Source organism: Canis lupus, chromosome 10, assembly GCF_048164855.1.
Source record: "Canis lupus baileyi chromosome 10, mCanLup2.hap1, whole genome shotgun sequence".
Lineage (NCBI taxonomy): Eukaryota > Metazoa > Chordata > Mammalia > Carnivora > Canidae > Canis > Canis lupus.
Window position 1 is genome coordinate 32,038,710 of NC_132847.1, and position 24,526 is coordinate 32,063,235.

The 24,526-nt window shown below is 35.2% G+C and overlaps 1 protein-coding gene and 1 long non-coding RNA gene across 36 annotated transcripts in view; one reads left to right on the forward strand and one right to left on the reverse strand.

The window, feature by feature from the left end:
- Nucleotides 1-24,526, reverse strand: part of PTPRD (protein tyrosine phosphatase receptor type D) — a 2,176,041-nt gene that overhangs the window by 1,642,112 nt on the left and 509,403 nt on the right. The window lies entirely within an intron of this gene.
- LOC140641447 (uncharacterized) overlaps nucleotides 1-24,526 on the forward strand; it is a 29,825-nt gene that overhangs the window by 1,614 nt on the left and 3,685 nt on the right. Inside the window, exons 2-3 of one of the 2 annotated variants that reach the window (XR_012037961.1) lie at nucleotides 9,571-9,855; nucleotides 20,286-20,646. This is a non-coding gene — a long non-coding RNA (uncharacterized lncRNA). Of the gene's footprint in view, nucleotides 1-9,570; nucleotides 9,856-20,285; nucleotides 20,647-24,526 lie in introns of those variants that run through there. The other variant, XR_012037960.1, reaches the window with a different exon arrangement.

A 24,526-nucleotide genomic window follows, 5' to 3' on the forward strand; every position in this document is an offset into this window, starting at 1 on the left:
TCTGTAAACATCATAAACATAAAAAAAAAACTGCTATCTGTTAAAGTCTCAAAGTTAATACTTTAGAAATTAGGGGTGCCTGGGTAAATCAGGTAGTTAAACATCCAACTCTTGATTTTGGCTCAGGTTGTGATCTCAAGGTCATGAGATCAAGCCCCACATTGGGCTCTGCACTCAGCTGGGACTCTGCTTGAAATTTTCTCTCCCTCTCCCTTTGCTCCACACCCCTCTATCCCACCATTCTCTCCCACTCTCTCATTCTCTCTCTCTGAAATAAATCTTAAAAAAAAGAAAAAAATGTAAAAAAAAAAACAGCTAAAAGTAAACTTAACCTATAGATATTTTAAAGAATGTAGGTAATATGAAAATTATTTTAGAGGGTTCCAATTAAAGTATGCATTATTAGCAGACAATTTAGGATAACACAGGCAAAAACCTTAGTCTCAAAATATCACAGCATTCAGAAAAACACTCGAGATTAAGGTATTACTCAGATATATATATATATATATCAGATATATATTTACTCTTTGTAATATTAGTGTTGAGTATCAAACAGTTAAAAGTCTTCCAGGAATTTTTATATTAGATGCTTCTGGTGTTTTATTTGTTTGACAACCCATAGGCAAGGGATATGAAGAGGTACCATTGCATAATGGTTTTGCCAAAATAACTTTCTCCACTAAGCTAAAAATCTCCTAAAAATGGCTCTGAAATTTATGATAATGACACATTTCATTTATGTCCTCAGCTTTCAAGTGCCAACTTTATATTTGCTTTATAATGTTGAATTGAGAGCTTATTGGTTAAAAGAAAATGAAAACAGGAAGAAAAGAAAGAGAAGGGAGAAAAAGAGAACTGCTTTCTATTTTTTTATGTTTTTATTTATTTATCTGAGAGAGAAAGAGCTCGTGTGCACAAACAAGTAGGGTGAGGAGGAGGGATGGAAAGGAAGAAGGAGAAGCAGACTCCCCAGTGAGCAGGGAGCAGAGTTCAATCCTAGGACCCTGAGATCCTGACCTGAGTTGAAGGCAAATGCCTAACCAACTGAGACACTAGGTGCCCCAAAAAACTGCTTTTTAAATCTGAATTGACTCAGACATTGTCCCATCCACAAACTCTCTCCTCTTAAAAGAATGCATTGTCTTCTACTTCCTTCAAGTGCCATTACTGAGTTTCTATTTGAATTAAACAAGGTCAGCTTGTATGTATTAAATTATCAAACCTTTACAGAAATTTAGTATATAATTTCAAGTGTTGAGTTTGTCCACTAGAGTGCACCATCGTAATCTCTTGAATATAACAGAAACATGTTGATGTATTTTTTTCAATATGCATAAAAGAGAAATACAGTATTAAGAAACAAATTGCAGTTCTTAATTGCCACCAACCTCTCAATAAATGACAAATTGCATGCAAATTAGAATTAATTTACCTTATGTTTTATAGGTTCACAAAAGGCTTTTTAAAAAGCCAACTTCAAGTATTTGAAAGTTTTGTCTATATTTTTCCCACGATCAACATAACAATGACAAGAATTGCTTTTACATTTTTTTTCATTTTCTTTTTCTTTCTTCCCTTTTATCTTTTTCTAGAGAATGTGATATTACAAAAGGAGAACAATGGTCACATCTTTAGGTGGAGTATATGGCATTCATCTAAGGATATCAGGATTTTCTTTTGATTTAAATAAGAAAAAAATGTTCATTTAAACTACTCTCTTCTGATGTCTTCCTGTCTGACAGTGGAAATGCATATTGAATTCTATAGTCATAATAGGAAGGATAATGCATATCCTGCAATAGAAAAGAGGAAAGAAGAAAAATATACAACTTGTCCCAATGAGCAAGTGAATCATAGAAATTAGAATGGAAAGGACCTATTATGCAATGAAGACTACAGTTCAGGGAAAACACAGTTCTATTTATGTTTATTTCAGATTACACTGCTCAGCATTTATACTGTTCTTCCCACAATAGCTCTGTCTTCCCCTTTCTAACATCACACACATCCCATAATTGTCTGTAGTAGCTTTTTCCTCAGCCCGAATGAGATTGCTTTGAAGGCTAAGTTCACACACTAGAGTAATTAACTACATAATTGGTCTAGAGTGAATCTTATATTGTCTTCTATGATACCTTCCTATCCCCATCATATTACTTAATAGAAGCTGCCACGATTTCTAATGCCCAAATCAGGAGATTTAAGAGGCTGATTTATCCAGCCATAGGGGAAAAAATGAAAGGAATAGTGACATTGTTTTCACATCGGGACCTGAAAATAGTTTAGGACTGCAGATTAGGTTTTAAAATGAATATCTTTTTGCTTAGATAAAGTGGAAGTTTCTTGGGATTGTAATCATCAGCCTGGGTCACTATGATTTGATTTATACCACTGATTCTGACAATATAGTCCCTGGACCAGCAGCATTAGTATCACCTGGCACTTGCTTCTTTCCCTTTCTGGGTCCCCACCCAGGGAGACTGAATCAGAAACTCTGTAAATCGGCCCCAATGATCTGTGTCTTAACAAGATATCCAGGGGAATGTAATGCACATCAGAATTTGGAACCACTGATTTATAATATTAAAAGAATTTTTGAAAAAATGGTAAAATCATGACACCCATACAATTTTAAATAATCTTGTGTTGATTTATTTAACTCATTAATGAGAAGAATGGTTAAGATGTTATAACCAGTCCAAAAGCAAATTCAAATAACTATACATATCTAGGCAATAACAAATTCTAAAATGAGCTTACAAAAGATGTAAGTCTCCACTATTTACAGGGCAATAATCAATTGCAACCAATTGCATTCCATCAAACACAATCCATGTGCTTTTTTATGGATCATCTGTTATTATTAGTTTTCTACCACCAGTTTTCACCTCTGGGTTATAAAGTAGATAGTCACTTTGGGAATGGTACCCAAAGCAAGACAGACACTTAGTCATTTTTTTCTCATTTCAAAGTTTTATATATATATATATATATATATATATATATATATATATATATAATTATATTATATTTATATATATATTTAAAAGTTATATTATATATATATAATTTCCTGACAGTTTAGTTCACTTAAGCTTATCAAAAGCTAAGTATAACTAAACACCTTTTATCTTGGAATTTCTGAATCATCCCAACTCAAAATTCCCACTTTTTGACCTTGGTTAATCAGTTAATCTTGAAGAAACATGGAAATTAGAGATAAAATATATTTTTTTCTTGTAGGCATCATCTGAACATTTTATTGTCCTAAGAATGAACATGAGGAACACTTGTGAAAATAGAATCGCATGCAGTATTCTGAAATTTTAATATAACAACTTAGTATCATTTGCAGATTATCTCCAAGGCAGAGAAATTTTGCTAACTGGGCAGTAGAAATCATATCACATAAAGGCAGTAAGTTGTAGCAAATAAACCAAGAGTCCCAATACATTATTGTATGCAATAATGTCAAGGTCTGAAAAAAAAATTAGTAAATTCAGCAAAATTCAAGTGTTCTACTTCTGTCATAGTTTTAACCAATTCATACTGACATAGGTACTCAAGTTATAAAACTGAGCCCGTCAACAGTGGAGGGAAAAAATATTTCTCATCTTTTCCCTCAAAAAATGTGTTCCACTTCATAATAGTTGTCAGTACCAAATTAGGTTTAATTACATCTTTAAAGCGTCTATTGAACTGAAGGGACCAGTCCAGTAAAGTAGTGAAAGGGAGCTGAATTTGCCACCCTAACATGACTCTTTGGCATAAGGGTTATTTTAGACTGGATATTTTTAGGAAGTACAGATACAGAAGAGACTCTGGAAACCAAGTGTAAGTTACCCTTTCGTAAGGGACATTTACTTTTTTTAAAAAAGATTTTATTTATTTATTCATGAGAGACAGAGAGAGAGAGAGGCAGAGACATAGGCAGAGGGAGAAGCAGGCTCCATGCAGGGAGCCTGATGCAGGACTGGATCCCAAGACCCCCAGGATCACGCCCTGAGCCAAAGACAGACACTCAACCACTGAGCCACCCAGGTGGCCTGGGACATTTACATTTATAAGAGAAATTTCAGCTTTAAGAATGTCTCCCTCTCTTGGGACGCCAGGGTGGCTCAGCGGTTAAGCACCTGTGTTCAGCTCAGGTCGTGATCCCAGAGTGTCGGGATCCAGTCCCACATTGGGCTCCCTCTGTGGAGCCTCGTTCTCCCTCTGCCTGTGTCTCTGCCTCTCTCTGTGTGTCTCTCATGAATAAATAAATGAAATCTTAAAAAAAAAAGAGAGAGAGAGAGAGAGAGAGAGAGAGAGAAAATGTCTCCCTCTTTACAATATGAGGATCATGACTAAAGCTCTAGAAACTTTTATCACTGGAGAAGGCAAGGAGCTGACAACCAACCCTTGCTGTACCTGAAAACCTCCTGTCACTGGCTCTCCCCAGCCCCTGACATCTTTAGTCTTTAGGTAGTGATGGTACTTAAGGTGGTAGCTTGGACCATATCAAGGAGTTACTCAATTTTCCTGGCTATCTTCCATATATGTAAGAGGTGTGCATGTTATTAAGTTTCTGTTTATTTCTCCCTTGTTAATCTGCTAATTTTATTATAAAAGGAGTCTCAGTTAATAAAAGGGTACAGAGAAAATTGCTGTGTTTTATTGTCTACAGTAGAAAAAAAGAGTTATGAAAAACAAGACAGGCATTTGGGGGGCAGTTAAATTCAGATCTATTACTAACTAGTTTGGTAAACTTGGCAGATCATTTAATATCCTTCAGTCATGGTTTTCATATCTTTGAACTGAAGAGACCTAGTAGAGGTGAGGTATTGCATACCTAATAAAACAATCTAACACTAATCAAGTGAACATCATATGCATGTATAAGAAAGAAAAAAATATTTTTCCTACTACTCCCTATGTTTTCCAGCTAAAGTCCTATAATTTAGACTTTAAAAAAGGACAGATTAACAAGAGAAAAGCATAAAACATTAATGTAACTTTCTATGACACAGGGAAATGAAGATTCAAAAAAAATCCCAGTTAATTCTAAATTTATTATTATTATTATTATTATTATTATTATTATTATTTTAGGCTTAATGAATTATGGAAAGTTGTAGAAAAACATGATAGGACAAGACTATTAGCTAAGAGTAGTAAACTGGCAGAAACAGCAAAGCTTGTTCATATTTGGGTTCCAATTGATGTCTTTTATCTTTGGAAATAAGGGTGTTTGTTCCTTTCCTCCACATCTCACAAGATCTTATGACCTGCTTCAGGAGAGAAGAGAGAGGTCAGAGTCTTTTCTGCACCTGCATCTCTCAAATACCTTCAGTTTAAAATAACTAATATGCCAAAATGTCATATTTGGGAGTACCATGCTTTGAACTCATTCACACTTGGTTATAAACATATGAAATTTAGAAACTTATGGTCTGAAAGTGATATAACTTTCAGATATTGAACATGAGGTTTGAAGGAACCTGGAAGGTACTCCATATTTTTTATAATCTAGCAATACCATGCTTTGAGAGAAAGCATGAGTAGCAATACAACATACACACATGCACACAGAAAGACACACACACACACACACTCAGAATCTCCAGGTTACAGTGGATAGTCCTCAACTTACAAAACTCATAGACATCTACAATTAGTCAATCTTAGGACTAAAACATCCCTTCATAGCTGTCCATATAGATAATTTGTTCCCTCAACCTTAAGTTTTCTAGACGTTTCTCAAGGTATTCTTCTCAGCTTGTAGTGAATGCACCTCCCTTATTTTTCACTTAGTAAGGTCTTTTTCAGTCTTTAATGTATAATTTAAAAGACATTTTTGGGGGGTTCTCTTTGTCTACTGTTTATCCTCATCAGAATTAGTCCCCTCTCTTTGTTTCTGTTGAAAATTATTTATACTTCAAGAGGTTTTCATTTAATTCTGCCTTTTAGAACCATGAGCTGTCTAAATATTTATCACTGACACTACTGTGAGTTTTTTGAGGATTATGCTACATCAACTTATCACCTTTGTGCCCAACAGAGTACTTTAAACTTGATTAGTTGTAAAATAACTAAATTAGTTGCTGAATTTGAATGATAGATATTCCAAAGTCCAGTTGACCTCAAATGAGACAAAAACTATGAGAACACTAGCCTTCCTATTCTCTCATGTTTCTGAAGAGTGAAAAATGTTTTGATCTTTGATACCTGTTTTTTTTTTTTTTTTCTTTTTTCCCCAATGACTTCAAACTCATTTCAGTCAGAGAATTGTGATTAAGGATATTTTTCCTTTCCTTCCTTCCTTCCTTCCTTCCTTCCTTCCTTCCTTCCTTCCTTCCTTCCTTCCTTCTTTCCTTCCTTCCTTCTTTCCTTCCTTTTTACTAACACCATCATCAGGAATTCCACAAGGTTAACTCTCTCCAAGAAGCTCAGAGTAGGTTTGGTCTTATTATTCCCAAATCATCCTCTCTCTTGTAAAAGAGGAAATGAGCTTCAAGGACATTAAGGAGTTAGTCCACAAAACCATGAGACAAAAAGCTTGATCTGCTATTTCATGGTCTAGGTCAGTGTCCTACATATTAAAGCAGAGTGCTAAACTGAAATTATAGCTCCACAATTACTTCCTCCAAACTTAAGAGTTCACGCAGTCAATAGCTGACTTGAATTGTAACATTAATTAAGAACCAGAGAAATCCAATTAGGTATAAAAAGATGTTTCCAAATATACACAATAATATGCCTTCTCTAGGATGCTGCACTGTCTCTCTAATTTTCAAATGAATTCCTCTGCCTAATATTTTTCTGTGGTTTGAATTTTAAAAGGGAGGGGTTGCTTTATAGGGAGCCAGAAACTCATCATTTCGAGTTTGCACATATTTACTGCCTGAGAACACAACTCTAATCCAAGGTAACTGGTGCAGAGTTGCATAGTCAATGGATCCATGGTTGTTTTCTGTCATTGGCCACCAGCCCTATAAAAGTTAGAATTTTTGACAAAAAACAAAATACCATGCAGTTTTGTCATGGTCAGATGGTTTTACTTTTCATGCTTAAAGCAAAAACTCCATCAGGCTTCTCCCCCCCGCACCCCCCGCCCCGGGAGAAGGCCTATTTTATTTGCTTGCATCAGTAGACCATTTGATTTTTGTTATAGTGCTCTCCCATTTTCATTACAAATAAAATCAAATTTTTGGTCTGATACATTTGAATCCCCAGGGCCTGAGAGGAAATATCCTTTTAAAGAATTTACAGATTGCTATAGTTATGAAGGCAGACCTCAAATTCTACCAATATATTGAAGAGCTCAAAGGTACAGGTAGAAGGACTGGAAATCCAACCAAGATACAATGAAGTGGGCCTGTGATTTTTTTCTTAAATGTTTTCCCTGAAAAACTGAGACAGAAAGCACTTGCCAGTGATTAAAAGAGTAAGGGGATTTTTATCATGACCAATTCCATTTGAGAGACTGGGAAGACTGGTCTCTATTTCAGAGATTTCTTACTTATTAGCAGTCTTTTCATGTTGCTGGTATGATAAAGCCACTGAAGCAAATGCAAATTTCCAGAAGGCATTATTTTAGAGATTGCATGTAAGTAACTACTCATCCAAAAATATTCAAGTTTCCTGATGCTAATATCTCCTAGCAAAGTGTCATTTCTCTTGGAACAGAAAGTGAAATATTTGTTTCTAGTAATGTAAGTGGTCTATTCAGTGAACTCTTGGTCCTTCTCCAATTCTGGAGGCTATTCTTCTTTCTCAAAATCAGCTAATGATTTGGACACAGCTCTTTAAAAGGGAAACAACAAAGCTTTGTTACCAATATAACCTCACATTTCAGAACCTGAACTGCTGTCCTGTAGATATACTTATCTATTTGCACACAAAGAAGCAATACCAAATTTAACACCTATTTCAATGACTTCCTGATCCCCAACCAAGGTTCTGTAGTTCATTTTCTTCTGAAGAGAGACCCTTTAGCCACTTCATTAATCAAAACCACTAATTATACTTTTATTACAATGTTTCAAAACAACAAATACATAATCATCTATATGACTCACTTTGACCTGCTTCCTACTTTTCATAGAATACGCTAAAAATGGGGGACCTCTAAAAATGTTATTTTCAACCTGAAATCACAACTCAGTGGAAGGACTTCCTAAGTGTCCTCTTTATGATATTAGCATACATTGAAGTTTCTTTTAAATTTTTTCAATGCAATGTGCCTGAAGGACCAAAAAGGGACTTTCCCTTGGTCTAAGATTCCCAGAACAGTTAAGCCCTTTGGCATTTCTACTAAACAAAAGCTAATTTTTGGTGTTTTGTCATCATGTGCTTGTTTTGCTCCTGTATTGTTGCTGGTTTCACTACTAAAAACCAGCCTTATGTATTCTTGAAGATTTCACAATATTTGTACTGTGTCATATTCCTCAAGTCCCTGACTGTTGGAACAAGATGCTTCCTATGGAAATCTCACTCCTAATCTAAATGCTCACTTTGGTACAAGAGTTGGTTTGTCATCTTGAAAAAAATGTATGTATCTTAGGCTTCATAGATGCTCTTGAGAGTGTATTCCTCTCCAAACAGGAAAAAGAAACTTGGGTATTTGGCAGTGCTTATGAGGACGCGGCTGGTGGCACTATTCTCTCCAAGCAACTATTGAATGGATGCCCCAGGATAAAATTAGGAGTGCAGTGCTTGGCGCTGTGAATCATGTGAAACAAAATAACCAAAACCCTATGCTTCCAACCAATTTATAAATCCACAGATCCTTTGGAGGAGAGCAGTACCATTTACCTCCTGTTACTTCAATTTGGCAAAAGTAGCTCTCTCTTTGCTGGATTTTCTATTCTGTTGTATTGTGTAGTAACAATAAATAGCTAGAATTATAATGGTACCTGTTTCTAAAGAGCCTAATGGAATTTACGATTTTTTTCCTGTTTAAAAAAATATTTTCTCCAATGTCATACATCTTCCGCAGAGCACTGTGATTTTAAGTTTAGTCACGTGGAAACTTGTCACAAAAAGAAAAACTAGTGAAGTTTCTAATTAATCCTAATTATAACACCTAAAATTGATTGTTTTTTATATATCAGCACTTACATACATGATCATTAATCCCAAAGCTCTGCAAGGAGGCTATTAGCTGCTTATACTTCTTAGGGAATGGAGACTCAGAGAGAATAAGTAATTTGGCCAGTCATTCTATTCTCTAGTGGTAGAGACAGAACTCAAACCAAAGACCTTTTTACTCCAAAGTTCATAAATTTTCTATTACTACTTATAGCTCCACCCCACACCCCAATGTGGTAATAAATATTGCTTAACTATCTTTATAGATTAAAAAAAAAAAAAAGCCCTGTTGTACATAGCATTTGCTTGTTTCTCTGATGTAAATACATCCACCATGGTCAATTTCAAACTACTGAAGAACATGGAGTTGGAAATAAATGTTAGTCAATTGGCTGTTGGGGTCTTTGTTGTTAAGTGACTCCAACACAAACTGGATCACAAGTTAAACATTTTCCTTCCATATTTATGATGTAATTTTGTGTTTCTTTGCTGTAGAGCTTTCAACTCTGGTAACCAGGAATGCATTCCACTGATCCATTGAAATTAACACTTCCAGGAATACTACCGAATTATAGAGTTGTTTCTGCTTTATAAGAAAGGCAATCGTATATATGAGAAGGCATACCAGAAAAGGAATGAGAACTGATATTCAGTTGAAGTTCCAAATCTGCCACTTGCAGACTGGAATAGGAAAGGTACTGGAAAACATTTATCTCTCCAAACCTTGGCTCTCTCATCATGCAAAGGTAAACAGTAACCCCTGTCTTGACTGCCTTCAAGGTGAGTAACATGAAAGATAATTCATCCTGAAATATTTTATAACTAATAACATGAAAAACAATATAGAATATATTCTATATATGGAATATAATTGATATTTATCATATTCTCTAGTCCTTTGGGTTAGTCTGTCACACATTCATATCCTTTTATATAACAATGATTTAGTTTCATCTACATAATATTGAGAGTATATCTCACATGATATGGACTCTGCAGACCTTAAGAATAAAATAGAAGTGACTACTTTTTTTTACTCCTCTAGTTTTTTTTTTAACTCCTCTAGGACAATACTTGCAACATAATGTAACTACAAGTGCTGTTAATGTACCTTCTAACATTGTGCCTATTAATTCCACCAGAATTGAACAAGCATTTTTATTACCAAATTGGAACAGAAACAGGGCATTAACAGTGGAAACACCATGAAATGACAAGAAGAATGAGCACAAAAACATGCTCTCCTCTTTTTTGCATTTTTATTTAACTTACATGCTGGTTTTGTTTTTGGCCCCTTAATATACACTAAGCATATCCATAAAGAAGAAGAGGTAGCTGAAATCAAAAGCATCTTGTGTATTTGCAATCTATCTTCACTCTCAGATTCAGATTATTTCCACTATATTAAGGAGTTTATTTATCAATATAATCTTTGCTCATCAGAAACGTGTTGTGTGTATTTGTGTGTATGTGTGTAGGCTGCCAATTCCCATTTAGCCATTTAGATTTGGCAGCTTGATTTTGTTCTATCATCGCAAGTTTAGACCCCCTTCATCTCTTCACAAAATGGCTTTCGTTGTTCTGCTTTGCCCTGTGAACATTGTTCGACTTCTATCTATCTAACAAAGAATGGAGATAAGATATCTGTCCTGACTATAGCCAGGCTGGAGATGGTAACCCAATGGGAAGACCACCAGACTATTAGAAGGCAGCAAGATTGGTGAGGCTTGTCTTCAACAGAGTACAAACAAAAAGACTCACTTTGTGATACTCAATTGCAAGTCTAAGAATGTGAGCACCTGAAAAATGTCATGCTGTGAACATTAGCCCCTTGGTTTCTGACACTATATTATGCCAGCTTCCCTACTGGAATTTAATTTTCTCTTCCACACACCAATTCCAAGCTCTCTGACCATTTGTCAGTTATGAATAGTTCTAGTGGAGTTGCTCCCAGGATTTCTCTTAAGAATCATGTTTTCCATTTTTTCACAAATTCACATGCAGATATTCAGATTTATAGTATTCAAATGTAGCAAGTGAATAGGTGAGTAGGTGACTGGATTAGCACTCAATCTAATCATCCACTGAGACTCAGCCTTTGCAGTAAAAGAAGATCTTGATTTCCTAATTAAATTTCTTTTAAAAATAGTGGTATTTCCAATAGATAATGACTTTTGTTCTCTGTTTCAGAGAGAGAGAGAGGTAAACAAAAAGTGATAATCAAGAATCAGAAGCCATACTCCTTGATAGTATGACTCTGTTGAGAAATTAACAAGCTGAGATGTTTCAGTATCTTGTTGGTTTCAATTTTTTTTCTTATTTTGAAATAATAAATATCTACAAAACTATATGGTTTATAAAGGAAGAAATACTATGTAGTCAGTGTTCAGCATACTTATATTACAATTATCTAGCATATAATAGACACATAGTATATGGTGCACTAGGATACTGTATTAATTTGCTAGGGCTGCCATAACAAAATACCATGGACTTAGTGACTTAAATAGCAAAAGTTTATTTTCACTTAGGCCTGGAGATTAGAAGTTCAAGATGAAGGTATTGGCAGGTTTGGTTTCTCCTAAGGCCTCTCTCTTCAGCTTGTAGACAGTCACCTTCTCACAGTCTCTTTACATCATCTTTTCTCTGTGCACATGCAAACTAGTGTCTGTTCCTCTTCTAATAAGGACATCAGTCCTACCAAATTATGTCCCCACCCGTGTGACCTCATTTAACCTTAATTACTTCTTTAAAGGCCCTCTCTCCAATAATAGCTACATTGGGTGTTAGGGTAAACCAGTGAATTTGGGGGGAAACACAATTCAGTTCTTTTAACAGGTACTTTCTCAAAATATGTCCCCTAGACGTTTGATTATTGTTCATATTCAGATTTTCAGACTTGAATCAAGCCATTTTTAATTAAAATGGTTTGTGTGAAGCTTGAAAATAAGAAATATTAATAGCAATAAAATGTGGTGATTTTGCTCAATAAAAGTGGAAATATCTGTTATAGGAGTAATATATGGGCCAATTAGATCCAGAGAGCAGTTTATACATCAACTCTTCTGGTTCATGCACCTCTCACTCCACCTTTTCTTTCAACACTTCTCTCAATTGCATCATTTTTGTCCCTATACAGTTTTTCAAGTCCTTCTATCCCCTCACTACTGATTATGTTAATTATTTAAATTGCAACCTAAAGCAATAAAAAAGGTCAAAAAAGTATTATAATTTTTTCTAACCTTTATCTGTACTTCTTTCTCAGTAAAATTAATTAAAGATTGTAATTCCTTTGAATTGGATTCAGCATCTTTGAAGTAGTACAGACAAAATACAATACAATAATATACAGTGATGTTAAAGATTCTCAATTTTTACAAAAGAAATTCTACACAGAAAGTAACACTAAGAACAATTACACACATTGACAGTATTATCTTTGTCTCAAACTAAAGGAAAAATCAGTTATAGAGAACTTAGAATCACATAACTACAAACTTCTTTAATTACTTTTTAATTAATAGCTGAAGTAAGAAAAAATATATTTCTTTAGTATTTTTCAAATAAATTAGGAAAACAATCTCTACATCAAAGTTTCTTATTACAATTAATTTTTTTTTCCTATCTAGTAAACTCTTACTATGTGTGAGATTCTGTTTTGGCCATGTATGTAATATTGTAATTATTTTTAAAGCTAAACTACCAAGAAAGAATTATTATTACTCATATTTTGAAGGTTCAAAAAAACACATAGTCATGAATCTACAAAAACAAAACCTTCCTGGAAGAGAAGAAGGAGAAATCAAGGAATCAATCCCATTTACAATTGCACCAAAAACCATAGATAGCTAAGAATAAACCTAACCAAAGAAGTAGAAGACTTGAAAACTATTAATCACTGATAGAATACATTGAAGAAAACAGCAAAAAAATTGAAAAAAAAATTCCATCCTCATGGATTGGAAGAACGAATATTGTTCAAATATTTATACTACTCAATGCATTCTACACGGTTAATGCAATCTGCATCAAAATACCAGCAGCATTTTTTTCACAGAGCTAGCACAAACAATCCTAAAATTTGTGTGGCACCACAAAAGTCCCCGAGTAGCCAAAACAACCTTGAAAAAGAAAAGCAAAGCTGGAGGCATCACAATTCCAGACTTCAAGTTATGTTACAAAGCTGAGTGATCAAGACACTATGGTAATGGCACAAAAGCAAACACATAGATCAATGGAATAGAATAGAGAACCCAGAAATGAACCCCCAATTATATGGTCAACTAATCTTTGACAAAGCAGGAAAGAATATCCAGTGGAAAAAATACAGTTTCTTCAACAAAAAATGTTGGGAAAACTAGACAGCAACATGCAAAAGAATGAAACTGGACTGTCTTTACACCATACACAATAATAAATTCAAAATGGATAAACGACCTAAATGTGACACAGGAAACCATTAAAATCCTAGAGGAGAACACAGCTTGTAACCTCTTTGACATTAGTTGTAGTAACTTCTTACTAGATATGTCTCCTGAGTCAAGGAAAACAAAAATAAACTATTGGAACTTCATCAAAATAAAAAGCTTCTGCACAGTGAAGGAAACAATCAACAAAAGTAAAAGGCAACCTATGGTATGAGAGAGATATTTTACAAATGACATATCTGAAACAAAAATAAACTATTGGAACTTCATCAAAATAAAAAGCTTCTGCACAGTGAAGGAAACAATCAACAAAAGTAAAAGGCAACCTATGGTATGAGAGAGATATTTTACAAATGACATATCTGATAAAGTGTTAGTATCCAAATATACAAAGAACTTAAAAAATCTCAACATCCAAAAGAACAAATAATCCAATTAAATAATGAGCAGAAGATATGAATAGACCTTTTTCCAAAGAAGACATCCGAGTGGCTAACAGACATCACTTAGCATCAGGGAAATACAAATAAAAACTACAATGAGGTATCATCTCACATCTGTCAGAATGGCTATAATTAACAACTCAGAAAGCAACAGATGTTGACAAGGATGCAGAGAAAGGAAAAAGGGGAACTCTCTTACACTGTTGGTGGGAATGCAAACTGGTGCAGTGATTCTGGAAGACAGTATGGACGTTCCTCAAAAAGTTAAAAATAGAACTACCCTACAATCCAGTAATTGCAATATTTGGTATCTACCCAAGGATAAAAAATACTGACTTGAAGGGATACATATATACCCTGATGTTTATATTAGCATTGACAATAGCCAAGTTATGGAAAGAGCCTAAATATCCATCAACTGAATAAAGATGTGATATATATGTGAATATTAATAACCATAAAAATAATATTACTCACAATCTGCAATGGTGTGGTTGGAGCTAGAGTGTATTATGCTAAGTGAAATAAATCAGTCAGAGAAAGACAAATATCATATGATTTCACTCATACATGGAATCTAAAAAATAAAACAGTTGAACATAGAGGGGGCAGAAATAAGAGGCCAACCAGGAAACAGATTCTTAACCAAAAAGAACAAACTGACGGTTCCTGGAAATGGAGGTGGGCAGGGGTATGAATGAAATAAGTGATGGTTATTAAGCAGGGCACTTTTGATGAGCACTGGATGTTGTATGTAACTGATGAATCACTAAATTCTACACCTGAAATTAATATTACACTATATGTTAACTAACTGGAATTTAAATGAAAATTTGGAGAAAAAAAAAAAAAAAACTCCTGGAACTGAGGAATGAGTAAGGAAGTCAGAAAATACATGGTTAATACGCAAAAATCAGCTGCCCTCTTATACATCAGCAATAAATAATTGGAGCTTCAATTATAAAAAAAAAAAAGTCACAACAGCACAAAAATAAAATACATACAAATTAAACAAAAGGTATACAGATATGTGGAAAATTACAAAGCTCTGATGAAATAAATCAAAGAGAATCTAGATAAATAGAGAGATGTGAGTCAGAAGACTTAATATTGCCAAGATAGCAATTGTTAACATAATCTATAGATTTAATGTAATTCTAATAAAAATCTTAGCAAGAAATAAGATCGTTGGGGCACCTGGGTGGCTCAATTTTTTGAGCATCTACCTTTGGCTCGGGTCATGTTCCCAGAGGCCCCGGATGGAGACTGCATTGGGCTTCCTGCTCAATGGGGGAGGGGGGTCTGCTTTCTCTCTCTCTTTTCCTGTCTTTCAAATAAATAAATAAAAATCTTAAAAAAGAAGAAGAAAGAAAGAAGACCTTAAAAAATCTTAGCAAGGTATTTTGTGTATATCAACAACTAGATTCTAAAATTTACACAAAAAGGCAAATGATAAATAACGGCCAATAAAATACTAAAGAAAATCAAAATTGGATGATTTACTCAATCCCTGATTTCAAGATGTACTGTAATACTATAATAATCAAGATAAAAAGGCATTCGTAAAACAAAACCACATTAGTGAGACGACAAAGCAGTAAAGGCACTTCAGTGGAAAATAAGAATGTATTCAACAAATGATTCTGGAACAGTTGGATGTATATGCAAAAAAAAAAATAGAAAGAGAGGGAGAGAGAGAGAAAGAGAGAGAGAGAGAGAAAAGAGAGAGAGAGAGAGAATCTAGATATAGACATAAGTTTCAGAAAATTAAGCCAAAAAGGATTGTAGGCCTAAATAGAAGTGCAAAACATCTAGCAGGAAACATAGGAAAAAAACTAATGTGGCTTTCAATTTGGTAATGAATATCTAGATATGAGACCAAAAGCAAGACCCATGAAAAACCAAAACCAACAATTTTGACTTTATTGAAACTAAATCATATCTGTGAAAGATGCTATTGAGAGAATTAAAAGATTTGCCACAGACCGGAAGAAAATGTTTATAAAAGACATCTCTGATTAAGGACTTATATCCAAAAAAAAAAAAAAAAGTCTTAAAATTCAACAGTAAGAGGGGCACCTGGGTGGCTCAGTAGTCGAGTGTCTGCCTTTGGCTCAGGTTGTGATCCTGGGGTCCTGGGATCGAGTCCCACATCAGGCTTACTACCGGGAGTCTGCTTCTCCCTCTGCCTATGTCTCTGCCTCTCTCTCTGTGTCTCTCATAGTAAATAAATAAAATCTTTCAAGAAAAATTTAACAGAAAACAAAAAAGTCATTCAAAACACAAGCAAAGGTCTGAAAAGATACCTCACCAAGAAAGACAGATAGATGTTAACTAAGCATATGAAAATATTCTTGATATTTTCTATTAGGGAAATGCAAATTAAAACAACAATTTAGGTATCCTACATGCCTATCAAAATGACAAAAATCCAAAAAACTGACAATCATCAATTGTTAGTGAGGATGTGGAACAACAATTCTAACTCTACTTACAGCTGGTAGGAGTTTAAAATAATCCATCCACTTTGAAGACCATTTGGCAGTTTTTCACAAACTAAATGTTACCATAAAATATCGTTATCACATTCTTAGAACTGAATTAAAAGCATATTTGTATATATAACCTTCAAAAATATTTATAATAGTTTTATTCATAACTGCTCAAAACTGAAGCAACGAAGATATCCTTTATTTTTATTATTTTTTTTAAGATTTTATTTATTTACTCATAGAGACAGAGAGAGAGAGGCAGAGACACAGGCAGAGGGAGAAGCAGGCTCCATGCAGGGAGCCCGACGTGGGACTCGATCCAGGGTCTCCAGGTTCACGCCCTGGGCTGCAGGCGGCACTAAACCGCTGAGCCACCGGGGCTGCCCACGAAGATATCCTTTAAAGCAAACTAGTACATCCATACAATAGAATACTTCTGCCATATAAAGGAATGAGATATCAAGCCATACGAAAACGCATGAATACATATTGTTAAGTGAAAGAAGACAGTATGTCAGATGACAGGAAAGCAACAGCGGAGGTAAACAGAATAGTGGTTATCAGGAGTTCCGCTGAGGGGGAGGTGGTTTGAGTGCAGCATATGGGATTTTAGGACAATGAAACTTTTCCTTATCCTACTGTAATGGTAGATACGACAATATGCAATTGTCAATATCCATATAGAATTTTACAACACAAAGGTGAAACTTAAAATTCCAAAATAAAAAAATTAAAATTTAGGAAGTTATGGAACACTAGGATAGAACCTACACTGTGACAAAAGAAGTTAGCTGCGTACAAATGTATGAAACAGCCTTGTTGGAGGGAGTGGGGGGCAGAGCTACTGACCTGAGTAACATGGAAATGAGGGTAGTCTTTAAGATTGAAGGCAAGAGGAACTGCACATAAACATTGTACCATAGCTGATAGTTAATTAACTGGATAGAGAATAGTAGGAGACAGATATCTGCCTGTTGGCGGGTGCGGAATTTATAGATAAGTAGGGGGCAAAAGGTTGAATAATTCATGTGGCAGTACATTAGAAATGGAAACATAAGTATAAACTCATGTTTAGCTTAATATAAATACAGATGAATACACATACAAATATTTAGCAACAAGCTCAGCATCTAAATCTTGGTTTCAAATACTATTTTCCAATAAAAGGAACCAAGGCTCATTGGAGAAGTTGCTGACTGTAATACCAAGTCTAGAAATATAAAAGATGATCCAAGAATATCTATTAGTACCAAAAAGGAAGAAAGTATTAAAAAAAAAAAATTCCACAATAATGGGTATGTGACAAATAGACACAAAATTCAAATGAAAGAATTCCCAGTGGCAAAGCTCATAAAATTTTAGCCACAAAACCAATATGCATGAGCCTGTGTGGAAATTAATAAATCATTAAAAATTTTAACCAACTAGATAAATAAGGGAAATGAAAAATTTCTCATCTAGAAAAATTCTAAATAATTTATTTAGATATTCCAGTGTCAAGGCGAGAGAGCCGAACTTCCTACTTCTTAAGTGTAGATGATACATCTTTGCAAGTCCCACAGTATGGAGATAGGAAAAAATGAATAACTTCACAGTAGAAAAACTTGACAAGCATGATGTCATCAAGATGATCAGATTAACATCACCAGTTATAATTCATGTTGATGGTATGTACCCTCGGTATGATATGGTGAAAATGGCTCTTCATTTCTGTGATCTTTCTTCCCAAAACCATGACCCCAGTGTAACCATGAGAAAAACATTAGACAAATATCAATTTTAAACAACATTTAACTAGTAATCCTTAAAACTGTAAAGGTCATCAAAATCAAAGTTTAAAGAACTATCACAACCAAGAAGATCTTAGACCATGGGAATGAAATGTGGTATCCTGTGGGAAACTGTGGGACTGAGAAAGGGCATGAAGGAAAAATTAAAGAAATCCAAGTAAATATGCACTTCAATTAAAAACAAAAAACCTTCAAGTCACAGAATATTTATGTGATTTGCTAAAAATCGCCGAGCTGGAAAGCATTGGCACTTGTTGCATTGGACACCATTTCCTGTGACTTTGCGTCCAGAGTTCTTTCCAGCATGAGAGAAAAGATCTCTTCAGTCTGCATTCCACAGCCTCAGATTTCCTCATAGACAAGTTGTCAACAGTCCAGGAACTAAAAGGTTTATTTTTGGCAAGAGCCAGATTTTTCATCCAGATACTTCCATTCCTTTTTGTGATGAGTTTATAGAGTAAGGTAGGAGTGAAACACTACATTGGGTTCACATGCTTTTAAAAAAATACATTAAAGATTTTTTAAAAATTAAAGATTTTTTGAAGATTTTTAAAAATATTTTTTCAAGTGACTTATTTAAAATGTACATTAATGTATTTGTAATTTTAATAGCTAACAACTTTTAAAAACACATAGCTAGAACATGGAATAAAAGAGAACCTTCAATTATTCTCTTTTCTTTTTTATAATGATTTTATTTTTAAGTTACATCTACTCCCAGTGTGGGGCTTGAACTCAAAATCCCAATATTAAGAGTCAGATGCTCCACCAACTGAGCCAGCCATTTATTCCAGACTATCTATTATTATTATTATTATTATTGTTATTGTTATTATTTGAGGAGGCTCCTGCCCAGAGTGGAGCCCAATGCAAGGCTTGAACTCATGACCCTGAGGTCAAGACCTGAGGTGAAATTGAGAGTTGGACCTTTAACTGAATGAGCCATTCAGGCTCCCTCCCATCAATTTTTTTTTTTTTTTTTTTTAGAGAGAGAGAGCACATGCACATGCACACATGTGTGTGATCAGGGGGAGGGGCAAAGAGAAAGAGGGACAAGCAGACTCCACACTGAGTGCAGAGCCCGACTAGGGGCTGGATCCCATGACCCTGAGATCATGACATGAGCTGAAATCAAGAATAGGACACTAACCAATTGAGCCACCCAGGTGCTCCCAATTATTCTTAATAAAGTGTAAAACGTACATAAAATATTGTGATACCCTATAATCTTTTTTATAATCATCAAATAAGTATCTTACAGAGCTAAACGAATTATTCTAGTTGTCTCAGAATTTTTAAGTGCTTGTGTTTAGGAGGGTAGGTATTTCATTTTTTTTTAAAGATTTTATTTATTTATTCATGAGAGACACACAGAGAGAGAGATTGAGAGGCAGAGGGAGAAGGAGGCTCCATGCAGGGAGGCTGATGTGGGACTCCACCCTGGGTCTCCAGGATCACACCCTGGGCTGAAGGCGGCACTAAACCGCTGAGACACCCAGGCTGCCCAGGAGGGTAGGTATTTCAAATGTCCACCACAATTGCAGGTATTCCAATGGCCTATTCAGTTCTGCCTGTGTTTGCTGGACTGTACTGTGGTATCAGAGAGTATCTGGCTTCTCTCACTAGTCTGCTTTTAACACCATTTGATACCATGGGCCACTTGGCTCCTTGCTCATTTCTACAGGTTCCTAAGGTAGCCTGATAATGTTTAAATTATGATACCCACAGCAATGCAAAACAACTTTGCAGTTTTTCAGTCCAAGTCCAAAGCCAATGCCATCTCCATAAACAAACAAACAAGCACCTAAGGGTGTGATTAAATTCCAGACCCTCTTTATGTAACCTATCTACCTGGGGTGCTTTGGGCTCAGTTTGGATCTCTAGAACTTCTAAAACTGACAGAAGAATGGTATTTTTAAACTTCTTACAGCTATGGGATCTTTAGAGAATCTGATGAATGCCCTGGATGCCCTTTCCAGGAAAAAAAAAAAAAAAAGGAAGGATTCATTGAGACACTACATTTTCATTTAATTTCATGATGTTTTCTCTGATCCACAGATGCCATATTAAGGTCACCAGTTTATGAGATTATTCAGAAATCTTTCTGTACCAGATCTGGTTAGAGAAGAGACTGAGCTCCTGTGAATTCCCTGCATATGATGTGCATTCAGCTTATATCTCTGAAGCTGAGTGGTGGAAGGGATTTGATAAGCCATGCTATATAGCACACATGGTATATAAAGCACCAATCTGAAACTGTCTGAAATGTTAAATGGCTATATCCACCATTTAAGACCTGCAATGATGATGGAAATACTGTTTCCTTAAACAATTTATGGAATACTTTTATTTTCTCCAAGAGTTTTAGGGAAATTTTACATAATGAATCAATTTGTTTCACACCCATTCCTTTCCATAAATAGAGAAAGAGAGAGACAAAAATATGAATAAATTCCAAATCTGTAAATTCATTCTCTGAATATATACTAAATTGATTTTTTAAAAGATTTTATTTATTTATTCATAAGAGACAGAGAGAGAGAGAGAGAGAGGCAGAGACACAGGCAGAGGGAGAAGCAGGCTCTATGCAGGGAGCCCGATGTGGTACTCGATCCCGGGTCTCCAGGATCAAACCTTGGGCTGAAGGCAGCGCTAAACCGCTGGGCCACCTGGGCTCCCCTGTTAAACGGATTTAATGAAGTAATGAGCCACTGGTGCAAATATTGATACGGAAATAACATTAAGACTTCTATTGGATTTCAGTACATATTGATTTTTATCAGGAGAAAAAAATACAGCAAAACAAGGTTTGGTTTTGTTTTGTTTTTAATACTCACAATCACTTAACATTTATTTTTATGTAATTTTGTAATTTTTAAAAAGATTTTATTTGTTTATTCATGAGAGAAACACACAGAGAGAGGCAGAGGCGGAGAGAGAAGCAGGCTCCTCACAGGGAGCCCGATGTGGGACTTGATCTCGGGACTCCAGGATCACACCTTGAGCCAAAGGCAGATGCTCAACCACTGAGCCACCCATGCATCCCAACATTCATTTTTACTACTGAAAATGTATTTGTAAAAGAAGTGGGCCCCTCAAGTTACAAAATGATTATTAACTATAAACCAAAAAAAAAAAAGGTAAATTATTTAAAATAAGGTTTTTCCTCATTTTTCAGATTTCTAGAATAAGAGTATTTTTAAAGGTTTTATTTTTAAGTAATCTCTACACTCATTGTGGGGCTGGAACTCACAACATTGATATAAAAGTTGCATGCTCTACGGACAGGGAGGTGTCCCAAGAATATTTAAAAAAAAAAAAAAGATTTAAAACAAATCTAAGGCCAAGACAAAAATAACTTACTAGAGATTTTGTATTTTGTTACATACTCATTCATTTATTTTCTACAGCATTTACCATCTTACATATATTTTCTCTTAATTATTGGGATTATGGGAGATTTTCATCAGTTTTGTTTGCTGATATTCACAAGTGCATAGACAGTGCTTGGTGCATAGAAGGCACTTGGTAAGTATTTGCAGAATCAATAAATTATTGCTTTCATCTCTGCTTCACTTATTTGGGGGGTGGGTTGTGTTTGGCTGTGCTTAGGATAAAGATGTGATATTAGACATAATGATTCCAAGGTCTTTGTAAAAATTAAAGTTTTGATGTCTATACTAAACCTTAACTATATTTATTTAACAAAATGAGAGATGACCAAAGGCTCATTTCTAGGATCATCTATCTATGATATCATCTTTCATAAACTATATTTAGTTAATTTATTTTCTTCAGCATAAGTGCTTTAAAATCCTCACATTCAAGTTTTTCTTTCTGTGGAACAGGAAAATTATTTTTCCTGTCTACTCACTGGTGTCAGATTAACTGATAATCTTTGGGATCCCTGCGTGGCTCAGCGGTTTGGCGCATGACTTTGGTCCAGGGCGCTATCCTGGAGGCCCAGGATGGAGTCCCATGTCGGGCTCCCTGCATGGAGCCTGTTTCTCCCTCTGCCTGTGTCTCTGCCTCTCTCTATGTCTATCATGAATAAATAAATAAATAAATAAATAAAATCTTAAAAAAAAAAAAAAAGATTAACTGAAAATCTATTAGAGATTCCTGACAAAGGTTTCAATTCTGGCTTCAGTACTTCCATAATAGTTATCTGATCTGTCTCCTCTTCCCATTTCACTGCCAACATCTTCATCATCCTCATTATTTTTTATGTAAACTACTGTTAAGTGGCTCTCTAGTTTTTTGAGGGCTTACTGTATGTCACGCATTTCTCGCCCCTCAGTCTCCGCCACCTCCAGTCTCACTGACAATATTTTCTCATACATTTGCTATAAGCTGGTCTTCTTGAACTACAGTACTTATCCTAACCCTCTTCTGCTCACAGACCATTTGGGGAGAAAGGATTAACAGCAGAGTATACCTTTTCTCTATGGGAAGTTGTTCTCAGATTTCAGCTTTGCTTCTTTGAAAATGTGTACAGAAGGAACTGTTATGAGACATCATTATTTATTAACACTGATTGGTGAATTACACTGGAACGGGGAAGACATATAGACCCTGAAGGTCGACATGCCCAAAAAAATAAAAAAAATTAAAAATTAAAAACCTCATATAAAATACCACCTTTGGGATGCCTTGGTAACTCAGCGGTTGAGCATCTGCCTTTGGGTTAGGGCATAATCCCGAGATCAGGCATGGAGTCCTGTATCAGGCTCCTCCCAGGGAGCCTGCTTCTCCCTCTGCCTATGTCTCTGCTTTTGTCTGTGTCTCTCAGGACTAAATAAATAAAATCTTTAAAAAATTACAAACCCTGGCATCTTTGATGTTTCTTGTAAAAAGCAAGGCTCTTGAGTAGGTTGTCAGCCATTCTTATAGGCTGTCATGTATGAGACTTGCCTATACTGAGGTGGCTTACACCAACCCATAGGGTCTCAACCTTTAAAACTGAGCTGCCCCTTGTGGGTTGGGAGAGCAGTGCCTGGACCCTTATGAGAACTCTTGAGGAAAATTCACTTGATGAAACTATGCTGACATGTTCTCTTTCCCATTCCGTCCTCAAAGTTAAATAAACCTGTCACAGGTTATACTCAGTGGTGCCCTGTAAGTATGAAACCAAGATTGTTGCTGGATTTTTCGTATCCTAGATAGGCACTGCAATACAATGGTTTCTCTCACCACCTAGCCATATAGCCTGGCACACACTACATCCAACTGGACTTCAGCTTTCTTTTCTTTTCCCCTACAAAACCAATTTTGATGCCTATAGATGAAAGGCAAAATGCATCACAATCTGGGAATCACTATAGACTCCAAGCAAGATGTGAACAGAATCAAAATCTCATTCATTTTGTATCTCTTCCACCTTACACACAGTGCTTGACATATTGCTAGTTTCCAATTTTTATGGGAATGAATTATCCAGAGAAATGTCTGGGAATGGAGCAATTCAAAGGCCCCAAGAGACATTAGAAAATTCCTTAGTAAATGACTCCAGAAAAATAAAGAAAAAAACCCCCAGTAACATGAAGAATAAATCAAAATATAACCAAATATGTTATATGATAATTATATAAATTCATAGGATCTTAGAATTAGAAAGAACTTTTTCACATAATCTTAACTAGCCTTCTACTTATTATTGGCATCATTAAAAATCACAATCAGATTAATTGGTCATCTAGTCTCTTCTTTACTTTTCAGATAGTGAATTAATCATTATTTAATTACTTCATGAAACAGCCTTTATACAGCTCTAATTTCTATAATTCTTTTCTAGTCACCTTAACAACATTTGTTCCCTAGGAATACTTATCCATTATTTCTTATTTTTTTCTTCTTTAAAATAACGGTTTCCTCTTCCAGTCAATAATTCTTGAAATATTTTAGAGATGATTTTAGTATTTAACCCTATTCTCCTTCTAAGCACATTAAATATGAGATATTATTTCTAGACTCCTTGCCATCTGGCTTTTTTTTTCTGGGTTTCCTCTGATTGATCATTATCCTGCTTATGTCTCTTTCCAATCACCAATATGGGTGGGATTCTGTTGTTCTTGAAATTTAAATATATGCAGACAACTTTTAAATCTTTGTCCTTTGTACCTGGTATTACCCGTGTTTTACATCTTAAAATGTTCTCCTAAGAGACTACCTCATTTTACTGTTACCCTTCCCTCCAAGCCAATTCCAAATGCCAACTCTAGAAAGGAGGGAGAAATGGCACTGGAAAGCTTCTGAACTCTAGTTTCCAGCTTAAGGTTGTGTCTGACTATCAGATATAG